The sequence below is a fragment of the Quercus lobata genome, chromosome 4, assembly GCF_001633185.2.
Source record: "Quercus lobata isolate SW786 chromosome 4, ValleyOak3.0 Primary Assembly, whole genome shotgun sequence".
Taxonomy (NCBI): domain Eukaryota; kingdom Viridiplantae; phylum Streptophyta; class Magnoliopsida; order Fagales; family Fagaceae; genus Quercus; species Quercus lobata.
In genome coordinates, this window is record NC_044907.1 from 2522532 (window position 1) to 2535458 (window position 12927).

The following is a 12927-nucleotide window of genomic DNA, read 5'->3' on the forward strand; positions in this document are numbered from 1 at the left end:
AAGGAGTTGAGAGATGGACAATGCAAACTGATGGTTCGTCAGCCCAAAGGAGGGGGGGAGTAGGGGTCGTCATAACCACCCCCGACGGAGAGATGCTCAGGTATGGGGTTCAACTGAAATTTCCAGCTTCCAACAACGAAATTGAATACGAGGGGATACTGACGGGATTGAGGCTTGGAAAGGCACTTGGAGCTAAGAACCTGTTAATCCAAAATGATTCAAAGCTAGTGATCGGGTAGATCAGGGGGGAGTACGAAGCGAAGGAAGAGAGGATGCAGAAATACCTCAGGCTGACGAAACATCTGACTCAGGAGTTCGATACAGTGGAGTTCGTGCAGATCCCAAGAAGTTAGAATATGGGGACAGACGAAGTCTCGAAGCTAGCGTCATCAGAAAAAGGGGAGATTAGCACAGACTTGGCGATGGAAGTCCAAAAACACCCTAACATTGAAGAGGTCCCAATAGTTACCATCCAGAGCGCAAACAGCTGGATGACACCCATAATGTCTTTCCTCTAGGACGGGCACCTCCCTCAGAACACAAAAGAAGCTAAAAGGAACAAGAAGAGGGCGGTCAGGTTCACGATCCTTAATGACACCTTATACAAGAGAGGTTTCTCCATGCCTTACTTGAAGTGTGTCGACGAAGAAGAAGCTAGATACATATTGGAAGAAATCCATGGAGGAGTTTGTGGCGACCACGCCGGCCCCAAATCCCTGGTAAACAAGGTAATACGAACAGGTTATTTCTGGCTGACTATGCAGGTGGACGCTGTTGAAATTGTCAAGAGGTGCGACAAGTGCCAACGATACGGGAATGTACAACAGCTTCCAACAGAGAGACTAACGACGATAGCCTCCCCATGGCCATTTGCACAATGGGGGATCGACATTGTCGACCCACTATCCCAAGGTAAAGGTCAGGTAAAATTCCTACTAGTTGCTATTGATTACTTTACAAAATGGGTTGAGGCAGAGGCTTTAGCAATAATCACCGAGGCAAGAATTCGGAGTTTTGTGTGGAAGAATATAATCTGCAGGTTCGGGATTCTCTTGACAATTATATCATATAATAGGAGGCAGTTCGACAGCCAAGGCTTCAGAGACTTCTGTTCAAACCTTGGAATCAAGAATCAGTTCTCGTTCCCGGGGCATCCCCAAGCAAACGGACAGACGGAAGTAACGAATCGGACGCTGCTCAAGATTATCAAAACCAAGCTGGACGATACGAAGGGTGCTTGGCCAAAAGAATTACCTAATGTCCTGTGAGCTTACAGAACCACGACGAGAACCCCAATAGGAGAGACCCCTTTCAGGCTTAGCTATGGCACTGAAGCAGTAATTCTGGTCGAAGTAGGAGTAACAAGCGTCAAACGAGAGATGTTCAACGAAGAGTGCAATGACGATGAACTGCGACTCAACCTGGACTGTCTGGACGATGTAAGAGACAAAGCCTCCAGCAAGATGACGAAGTACCAGCTGAAGATGGCCGAATACTACAATAAGAGGGTTAAACTCAGACGATTGGACATAGGAGACCTCGTCCTACGCAAGACCACCACAACAACTAAAGACCCTACCTAAGGAAAGCTGGGTCCCACATGGGAAGGGTCTTACCGAGTCATTCACTACTCAAGATAAGACAATTACCACCTAGAAACCATGGACGGACAAAGACTCCCTCGGCCATGGAACATTGAGCATTTAAAGAAGTACCACCAATAGATGTAACAAACAAATATATTCATTCTTGAAATTAATAAAAGTTATTCATCTAATGTCTTTGTGTAAGCAGGTCTAGTCAATCGTACGGCATGCAATGACTAAGTAACAAGATTCCGCATTGACAGATGTAAGTTACTGACGATACCTATAACAGTGAAGGCCACAGAATGGCTAAGTAATAAGATTCCGCCTTGATGGATGTAAGTTACTAACGAAGCCACAGGCATAACAAAACCCCTTAAATTGGTATAGGCCAAGTAACAAGATTCCGCCTTGACGGATGTAAGTTACTGACGAATCCATAAACCTAACAAAACCCCTTAAATGGGTATAGGCCAAGTAACAAGATTCCGCCTTGACGGATGTAAGTTACTAGAAAAGCCACAGGCATGACGAAATCCCTTGAAAGGGGGTAAGCCAAAGGGCTAAGTAACAAGATTCTGCCTTGACGGATGTAAGTTACTAAAGAAGCCACAGGCATGACGAAATCCCTTGAAAGGGGGGAAGCCAAAGGGCTAAGTAATAAGATTCCGCCTTAACGGATGTAAGTTACTGACGCAGGCAGAATCCTTTAGCGGGCACAAGTACCGACGAATCCACGTAAAAAAAAAAAAAAAAAAAAAAAAAAAAAAAAAAAAAAAAAAAAAACAAGAACCTTGCAACAAATCGAAATAAAGCTCAGGCTGTACTCAAGCCTCTCTGTAGGATGGTGAGTTGCAGACTAAGTATCAAATCAGTGACGAAAGGAGGGAAAGGGTCATAGTTAAAATTTTTGCTAAGGGCGAGATACGGACGAGCTCAAAACACCACAAACATGTCAGGTGCCAACAAAGTACAATCATATAAGCAGGTAAGTGCGAAATCATAAAATCAATTAAAGCCCAAAAACAGCAGGCAATTATCCTTGTTCTTTCTAAAGACCCATAAACATTGGGCCAAGAAACATTGTTCCCAAAATAGATTAAAAAAACAAAAAAAACTACTATCAGATGTACAAAAAGCCCACAACATAATGGGCACACACAACATATAAAATTTTTCATAAGTGTCAGGTCCGGGCGTCAGTGGGAGCATCACCAGAAGGATCATTAATGGCAGGGGCGTCACCAGATGGGGCGTTATCATCAGGAGTCTTCTCAGGGGCATCATCTTCAGGGGCCGAAGACTGGGCAACCTCGTTCATCACCATCTCTTGATCCACCACTTCAAGGTCTAGGTTTGGCAGGTCAACTCCAGTAGGATGCTTGACAAGGTACCTCCACAGAAGCTCGAAGCCCTTGAAATACCAACTAAAGAGCATTGTGGCGTACTCCTCAGTTTACTGGAAGGCTTCGACGGACCTAGCAGCAATGGTTTTGAGCTTTTCTTTGGTCGCCTGAAGCTGGTCGTCCTTCTCCAAGTTTAGCTGACGCTCAACCCTAAGATCGGCATTCAAGGCCTTGACGTTTTCTTTCAAAGTGGCAGCTTTGTCCATTGAATCAATAAGCTTCTTCTTCAACATGGAGTTCTCCTTCTCCAAAACCTCTATCCTGGATGCCAGAGACGCCACCTTAGCATCTTGAGTAAGACACTCTGAAGCAAGGTAAAGACTCTCCCCCAACACCTGATGAAGGAAACTAAGTCCGTTAGTAAAAAAAAAAAAAAATACAGAAGTATTTTACTTGGACGATCCTGTGCACATGTTGACTTGCAACTACGTTGAGTGGCACCTCGGAAAAGACCTTGAGGTCCTCAGCATTCACAACAACGTGTGCCCGCTCCATGGCCATACCCTCATCATCCTAGATGGAAGAACCAACTCTCTCCTTTTCCTTCTCGTTACCCGACACTTGTTGCCTTTTTGAGGAAGGGGTAGAGATCTCTTCAATCGAGGTAGTCGGAGAAGCCGTCCTTACGTTCTCAACTCCGGAGACGATGGGAGTGGCGTCTGTAGCTGGGAGAACGGACAGACCCTTCCCCGTGACGCGGACCACCTTCTTCCCAATATTCGCTAAAGGCTTGTCCTTCTTGGACCTCATCTTGGCGTACATGTCCTTATTAAACCTGGTCGTCATCTCTACACACAAAAAAAAAAAAAAAAAAAAAAAAAAAAAAAAAAACCTCTTAGAGATCCAAGTACACACGAGAAAATCAATACTGACGAAGTCAATACTTACTCTTTTTTCCCTCAATGTCGATGTTGCGCAAGACGTAGGGAGATGGGTTCGGGCCTAGGCAATAGAATGCAAGCATCCGTGGGTCTACAAGGTCCTCCCAACTTTCAATCGACCTAACGTACTCTATCGCTGTTTCAACATGACCCTGGTATTTGCTTTTTAACTTGGGACGTCTTTTAACTGCCAAAGAAATGACTAAAGGGGTTAGAGACGACCACATAAGCAAAATGAAGATTAACAGACGAGGAGAAACACTGACACACCTAAGTTTGGGGTTCCCCATCGACGGAGCAACCTTGGGATATCACCCCAAGCCTCGCTAGAAGGGGTCTCAAAATTGTCCCCAGACACGAAAAAGAAATGGGACTTCCAATACCTGAATGACGAGGGTAAACCCTTGACGATCCTAGTCCTCCTCGCCCAAGGGACTAACTCATAATATCCATACTCTTTTGACTCTTTTAGACAGTAAAGGTAGACGAGCTCACTCATCTTGATCATATCCTTGTTAGCGGCCAACCATATCTCCATACAATTGATCACTATCCTCCATGAATTGGGCATAAGTTGCTCGGGAGCAATACCAAAGTAACCCAAAAGCTCCATCACCAACGGATGGACAGGTAGCCTAAGCCCACAAGTGAAAGCAACCTCGTAGAAGCATACCTCACCAGGGAAGAAGTGGCAGGCCTGATCCTCACTACCAAGCCGACGAACACGAACCCGCTCAAGAAATTGAAATCTATCCTTGAACCTAGCTACAGTATCAGCGTCCAGCCTACATGCCTCCCCAAGGGCGTAAAAAGCCCTAACTGGACGAGGGGCGGAAAGGGTCGTATCGCCCTCCACTGGGCCTTCGCTGGATGACAACCCAGTTTCGAGTTCGCTAGATCTCACCTCCGACATCCTCTTCGTTTCACCCTCAAACCAAGCAAGTGACTGGCCTAATATTGGAGATAGCTCCCCTAAAACTACACTCAACCCACAACCTTCAAAAATAAAGTCCCCAACCAAAGGGAAAAAGTCACCGGAAACGCCCAAAGCCGCCCCTAAGCAAGCAAAAAAGAAAGAGACCGAGGGGCAAGCTACCCTAAGCTTAGAAGAACTAACCATGAAAAGGGGAATAAAATCCTAAAAACCCAAAAATCAAACACAAAAACAGCAAAAGCAAAGGGCAAAGAAAAAATCAGGAACTCATAAAAAGATTATGAAGGAAAGGGGAGCAGAAGAGGAAGAAAAAAGGAATGTACCTTGAAGAATGAACGATTGAAACCAAAAAAAACTCGAAAGATATCGCCGGAGCAAGGTCGGACCGGTCACAGGAATAAACGGGAAAAATAAAACTCAAAACAAAAGATTAAAGTGAAGGAAAGGAAAAGTTTTGAAACCAAGACCCAAGAAAACTGAAAAGAAAAAGCGGGAAACCCAAGGGTCATGCCATTAACTCCACTGATCAGCACGCGCCACATGGCCACTTTGTGTGTAGCGCCGCCACTATGCATTAAATTCGGAGCAAAACCCCAAGAGTCATAAATAGCTCAGGAAAACTTTTCATCTTCTATAGTCCTCATGACACGTCATAGACGACCACAGAACCTGGGGGGCAATTGATGAGAATGACGAGATTACATCCCATAGACGAAGCCAACACTCATGATGAAGTCGTCCTGAATGACGAAAAAACCAATCATCACTGACGAGGACAGGGAAATCATTCAATGTAGTCAATCGATGACTTGGGAAGTTATAAAACCAACCAGGCAGACCGTTGGGAACCTATTAAAAGCCCCATTATTGGGCAAGAGGCGTTACTAAGAAAGGCATTAACGACCACAATGGCTAGCAGCCAAAGCCACATATATAAAGCCCTCACATTGTCAACAGAAGGTACATACACACTTTAAGAAACACCTATTATTGTCTTACTTATCCATTTCATTTCACAAAGTGCTTTTCTGTTCTAACTTTGGCATCGGAAGCGTTGTAGCAGGCACCACACCGGTGACCATCTTAGAGGATACATTCACATTGACAGGAGGCTGGTTCCATCTACCCATCTCGACTGACAAATTCACGCTTCATCAATAGGTTTTATTCATACTAGTCGCAGGCCCATGGAATTCATGGGAATATATAATTATTTTGAGATGTGGTATAATGTATTATTTATTGTAAATAATTTGCTCCCTAAAAATGAAACAATTTCTAAAAGTAATTTTCATCTCTCTATTTTTACAAATATATAATTGTATCATTTTTTGTATTTTTACAAATATGTAATTGTAACATTTTTGGCATTTTTAATTGATATTATTCTTTTTTGAAGTGATCCGTATTCTTCTAATTATTGTTAATATGCACTATATTTTCCTAATTTCTTTTGGTACAACTAAAGTTTTTAATTTTCAAATTTATTATTCAAATTCTCATTCTCTTAAGGAGATGATCATAATAACAAAAGATTATCATATAATTACAATTGATATTACTCAAACAATTAAAAATACACTTAACCCAAACTTAACTTTATCATTCTTGTTTCTCCAAAAAAAAAAAAAAAAAAAAAAAAAAAAAAAAAAAAAAAAAAAAAAAAAAAAAAAACCTTTTCTCATTCTTAAGTAAATACACTAAAGTGAACTGAAATGGACCAAATGGACCGAATTGAACCAAATGGACCTAAGTGGACTGAATGGACTAAATTGGACTGAACTAGACGAAATAGCTCGAAGTGGACCAAATCAAACCAAATGGACTAAAATGGATGTAATTGGACCGAAGTAGACAAAATGGACTAGATATGACCCAAGTGGACTGAATAGACCGAAGTGGAATAAATTGGACCGAACTGGACCAAATAGTCCAAAATGGACCAAATAATGAACCGTAATTAGTAAACATAACTCAAAAAATTAATAATAATTGTAAAAATAAAGTGATGGAAAACCATAATCTATGATGAATAGTTTATTCCAGTATGATGGAAGTGGTTTGTTGTTAAAGTAACATCAATTAGATTTGTTATGAAATTAATATTTTTAATTAAATTATTATGCACGCATCTGTGATTCTATGTGTTATTCAAGCTGAATTTGACACCATGTAGAGAAAGTTGGTACACTACAAAAATCATATCAGGAAAACCTCTTGCATATAATATTTTATACAAAAAGGAAAGAGAAAGAGGAAAAAAAAAAAAAAACCATTTTTAAGAGCTTTATTATCTCTATCTCTTGAAATTGATGAAGATAATATATGGTTCTCTAAGTAGGAGCGGAACTAAACCCTTCAACCTAGCCTTGAATACTACATTTACATACGGATATAAATACAATGGTGGAATGAGATTTTTTTGGGCAAGTATAAACTAAAAGTAAATAAATTATGTCTCCACCGAAGATGTTTTTATTACATGTATTTTATATTATAAGTTACATTTAGCAAGGTTCAAGAACATGTAAAGTCATAGTAGTGAAAGTGATGGTTATATCATGAATTATAAGTTCTAATTAGTTTTGAGAATGAGTATAAAGATAATGCATTATTACATACATTAATACTTATACACATTTTTTTAAGAAATGAAGGAACGAAACTGACGACATAAATGTGATTCACCTTCATCTTTTAGATATAAATAATGGTAAACTATGTATTTGGTCCCTATCCTTTACACCATATTTCAATTTGGTCCATAACTTTTCCATTGTGTCAATTTAGTCCCTAACCTTCTAGTACTGTGTTAATTTAGTACCTGTTGTTATCTCTTGGATGGAAATTACAAATATGGCAAACAACCAAAATAAAAATTAGTTTATTGCCACATCAATAGAAACTAATTTTTTATTTTAGCCGTTTGGCACGTCAGTAATTTCCATCCAAAAGATAATAACATAGACTAAATTGACACGACACTAAAAAGTTAGGGACTAAATTGGCACAGTTGAAAAGTTAGGGCCAAATTGAAATATGGTATAAATGATAGGGACTAAATTGGTAGTTTCCCTATAAATAATAGGGTAAATTACAAATTGCACACCTAAAGTTTGGAGGTAATTGGATTTTACACCATGAAATTTCAGAATTTGGCTTTTGCCCCCTAAAGTTTGCGTGTTTGGATTTTACACCCTCAAGTTTCAAAATTTGGATTTTACCCCCTAAAGTTTGTGAATATCTGAATTTTATACCCCAAAATTATGAAACATTAGGATGTAAAATCCAAACACCCTTAAATGTTAGGGGGTGAAACCCAAATTTTGAAATTTCAAGTTGTAAAATCCAATCACCCCCAAACTTTAGGGGTGTAATTTGCAATTTACCCTAAATAATACACACACACACATATATAATCAAAGATATTTGACTATTTGTTGACTTTCTTATATTGTACCACATAAGCTTTGGAGCCTTCACAATTTTCCACATCATTATTATTTTTTAAATTTAATTTATTCTCTTTATTATTTATTTTCCAAATTTCTAAAAACTCTACACAAGGTGAAAACCTTATGCTTCAATTGCCACCTTCCTTCTCTCTCACTCCAATCCAATCTCTTATCCACAATGAAGACCCGGAAAACCCGATTGCTTTGGTCCATTATAAACATAATGCTTCTTTTGTCTTTGTTTTTTTTTTTTTTTTCTTTGCTCTCCATTGCAATTTTTGTGTAATATGAATTCCAAGACCGATGAATGAGCCACCTTCTAAATAAAGAGGACCCATTGCGTTAAATTGTCTTTTGTGTGTTTGGCATGACTGGACAAGTATGAATTGTATTTTTTTTTTTTTTTTAACATCAAATTTAGATTTTTCTTTTCTCACATTTGAGTTCTTTTTGTTTAACCAAAACCCTAGCGACTCTACTCTCTCTGCATCAATATGGTACCCCTTTTCTTTGGATCTCTTTATATTATGCTCCAATCTCAAATTTGGTTGTGATATGGTAGGATTTTTTTTTTTTTAATATTTAGATATTGTTGTATAAAACATTGCTATAATTTTATTTTTTTGATTTCTTAATTAATTATAATAACTCTATGTTTGTTTTAATTATGGATTTTTTTAATAAAAAATTGCAATAATTTAGAGTACATCTTCTAGCCTTATACTCATATTGGTTTTATTTGATTTTTTTTGTGAAATTTTTTTCTTATTGCTGTGTAATTACTATTCTTAGTTAAGAAAAAGGTTAATGGACTGTGAAAGCTCGAAAATGTGTTGAAAACACAAGAGTTGTTTAGACCCCCAAATTAAAGTTACGGCTCGATTGATTTTACACTAACTTAATACTAAGTTCGGAATAATGTAAAAGTGAGCGGATAAACAAATAAGCTACTCTAAACCATATTCATAATAACACAGTAGTAAAATGAAAGGTAAAAGAGTAGGGAAGAAGGATGCAAACACAAAGACAACACAACGATGTGTTATCGAAGAGGAAACCGAAGTCCTCGGCGTAAAACCTCTCTGCCGCCCTCCAAGCGGTCAATAATCCACTAAAGAATGAAGTTGGGATACATGAACAACAAAAGACCCTCCAAGCCTAATCTACCCAGTGTACCTAAGCCTTCCAAGCTTCTTGCCCCAACGAGGTTATGCTGAACCTTTGTCTTTTTTAGCTTATCGGATTCCGTTATAGCTCATAGCATCCACCAAGCCTCACCGGCTTCTTTTGGCAATTCCCCAAAGCTTCCCAAGCTCCAAAACACTCTCTACACTCTGAATAGGTGTGGATTGTATTTGGGTACAAATCTCCTCTCAAGGTATGACAATGGGAGAGGGATGGAGAAGAGGCTACAATAATTTCTCACTAAGGATGAGTAGCTTTCTCTCAAAAAGATGGGTGTGTGTGTTGTAAAAAACCTATCTAGGGTTTTTCTCTCTGAATTGCCTCCTGTACATTTGTGGGTAATGTGAGTATAAATAGTGTAGGCATAGAAAGTGTGTATCAGAAAGGACAATCTGGCAGAATAGAATATCTCACGAGAAGGCCTTACCTGCGAGATACTCGCGAGACACAGCTGTCTCCATCCTGGCTTGACTCTTCGCATTCTAGCATGTGTAGGGCACATGAGTCACTTCGCGGGATGCTTAGCCGCGAGCTACCCACAAAAACTCTTCAGTCTTCAATTGCTTGAGTCTTCACACTCTCTCTCTCTCTCTATCACATAACCCTTACAATCAAATCCCACAATAAATACAGGGTACAAAAGATTGATAAAATTACAATCAAATTTGGCATAGAATATAAGCCAACATAAACATATAGTTGTAAATAAAAACTTTACAATCTCCCCCTTTGGCTATTTTGTGACAAAACCCCTAAAATAGACTCTAGACTTAAACGTGAGTTTGGGAACAATGGCAAAACTCACTCACACCTAATCTAGAAGTTGTGAAGCACTTGCACGTATATACCTATAACCTGAAACACTTGCACACAAACAAAACTTTCATTAAGCTTATGACAAGTTGATCGTAAGGTATGTACATGAGCAAGTAAAGTGCGATCAAATTTGTAAACACTATAAAAACATGTAAGCATATCTTGATAAAAAAAAAAAAAAAAAAAAAAAAAAAAAAACAGTCATTAAAGAATGACTACAATGAACATTTAGCAAGTAAATGCTCATCCGGACATGCAATGCAATTAAGAATTATCCCAAGGATCAATTGCATGTCCAACACTCAACCAATGCAAAGTACACGAAGTATTTGCATCTAGGATTTCTAGGGCACAAGAGTGAGGTACTTAAGACATATTAGCAGTATCTTAAAAGTACAAAAAAATGCTACAAAGCATTGAGATAGTCACAAATACTGAATATAAACTGAAATTAAAAATAGAGTATTAAAGCTTTAAACAAAAGCAATAAACACATAAACATAAACCAGTAGTTAAAATCTAAAAATAAACACAAGTAAATCGCTTGTGAACATTCCAATGTTTCTAAGCCTAAACCTATGCTCCCCCTAACACTGTGCAAGCTCTTCCTCAGCTCCCCCTCAAAATTTTCTCCCCCTTTTTGACCGGAATGGCCAAAGAGGCTAGAACTGATTGAACTCTGAATCTGATCCCTACGGTATGGATAAGTCAACGATCTGTGAGGATAAAGCAGAGATCTGGCCCTGAACATAGGCAAACTGATCCGCAGTGTGCTGCACATGGGAGGTAAGCACGGTAAACATCTGATCCACTCTATCCAAGAGGCGATCAAGTCTGCCTGGTCCTCGTGCTGATGTAGAAGAGGATGGCTGTGCTGAAGTCTCTGGAGCAGAAGTAAATCTATCAATCTCCTCCTCTGTATCTCTACCCTCGTCTTCAACACGATCCTGTGGTATCGTATGCACACCTATTTTGGAGCCCTTGATGTGAGTTGTGCTCCTATTGACTGTGTGTGCACTAATGGGATAGTCCCTCTGAACTACTGTCACACCACTCGGGAGTTTGAGCCTTGTCTTCGTAATTAGACCCATAATTAGTGAGGGAAAGGGCATTACAGTCCTTGAATTCTGCTTCTTAATGCTCTTTTTCAACACATGGAAGATATGTCCATAAATATCTATCTCTTTGTAGGTAAAGAGATCATACAGAAATCTTGTCCTTGGAGCGGATAAAGTGGTAAGGTTGGTGACCGAATATAAGTTATGTATCATCACATATGCCAAAGCCCTCATCTCCGGTGAAAATGGTATTGTGTTCATGGATGATTCCTTTGATGTGCCACCAAGTATCCTTATCATCTCATCAGTAGAACCCAATCTGTCCTCATATTGCACTGTAATTGGCTGTAAGGGAGGACGAACCTCCAAAAAGTCTTGGATGATCTCCCTTGTAATCACAAATGCTTTGTGCCATAACTAGCACTTGATACGATCCCCTTCTACAGCAGCATTGGAGAAAAACTCCTTGATTGTCTCTGAATAAACAATCCCAATCGGATTCAACAACTGGGTCCAAGTTCTTTCTTTGAACACCTCAGGTATGAAAGTGCCCTCAAGTGATTCCAGTTGCACAACCCTTTCCATGATGATCGTTTTGTCCTTATAACAGTCATTATACTTCATATCAGCTTCAGCAGACTTGAAATGATCAGAATCAGTGCATGCACGTTTGGAAGTTGGTTTCTTGGTGGTTGCATGCTTAATAGGAGCCATCTGTGCAAAGAAACACAAAAACAGAAAAGAACCAAGTGTGGAAACACAAAATAGAACACGGAACATTATTAGGAACATGTTAGTTCAAAGTATAAGTAAAAAGGGCTTAAAAACATAGTAAAACCAACTCAAAACAGAGTAAATAAACTCAAACAGCATGCTAAAGGTGTTAAACCAAGTAAGCATAAACACAATGCATGAATTAAGTAACTGTGTCTGTGTGTGCCTAGGCAGTTCATGTGCTGGTGCATGTGTGAGCATCATGAGATGCATAAGGTGTGCCCAGAGGGGCCTAGGTGTGTGCCTAGTGTGTGCATGGCATGGCATTGAGGCACAAAATGGACAAAGTGTGTAAAACACACACATACTGACCAAAACATGGTAAACAAGATCAATCAAGACCTAAACCAAGCATTGGAACTCAGTTGAGTCCAATATAACACAGAAATGCACAACAGATATGAAAAATGCATGAGCATATGGAAAAATGCCTCAATACATGCTCAAATTGCCACATGGGGCCAACACAAATACACAAATAACAAATGGGACTCAGCCCAATCAAAGAATTGAAATAAAATTTCACAAAATTTAGAACCCCAACCCTTTTTTGAAAAATCCCCAAAATTTGGAACCCTAACTTAAATTTCTGCATAATCTTAGAAAAACATGAAGAAAATGTTTTAGAAAACATACCTTGAAGTTGAAAATGCAGAAAATATGCTTAAGAATGATGGGGTTTGAGAAAAATTGAGTTGGGTTTGAGAAGGGTTCGAGAGAGGCTTAGTGAGGGAAATGTCTAAGTGTTTGAAAAACTGTCACATCTGCTACATAAAAACTGAAAACATGCGTTTTTTGCGGGTTAGGCAATGGCGAGACAGTCGCGAGAATG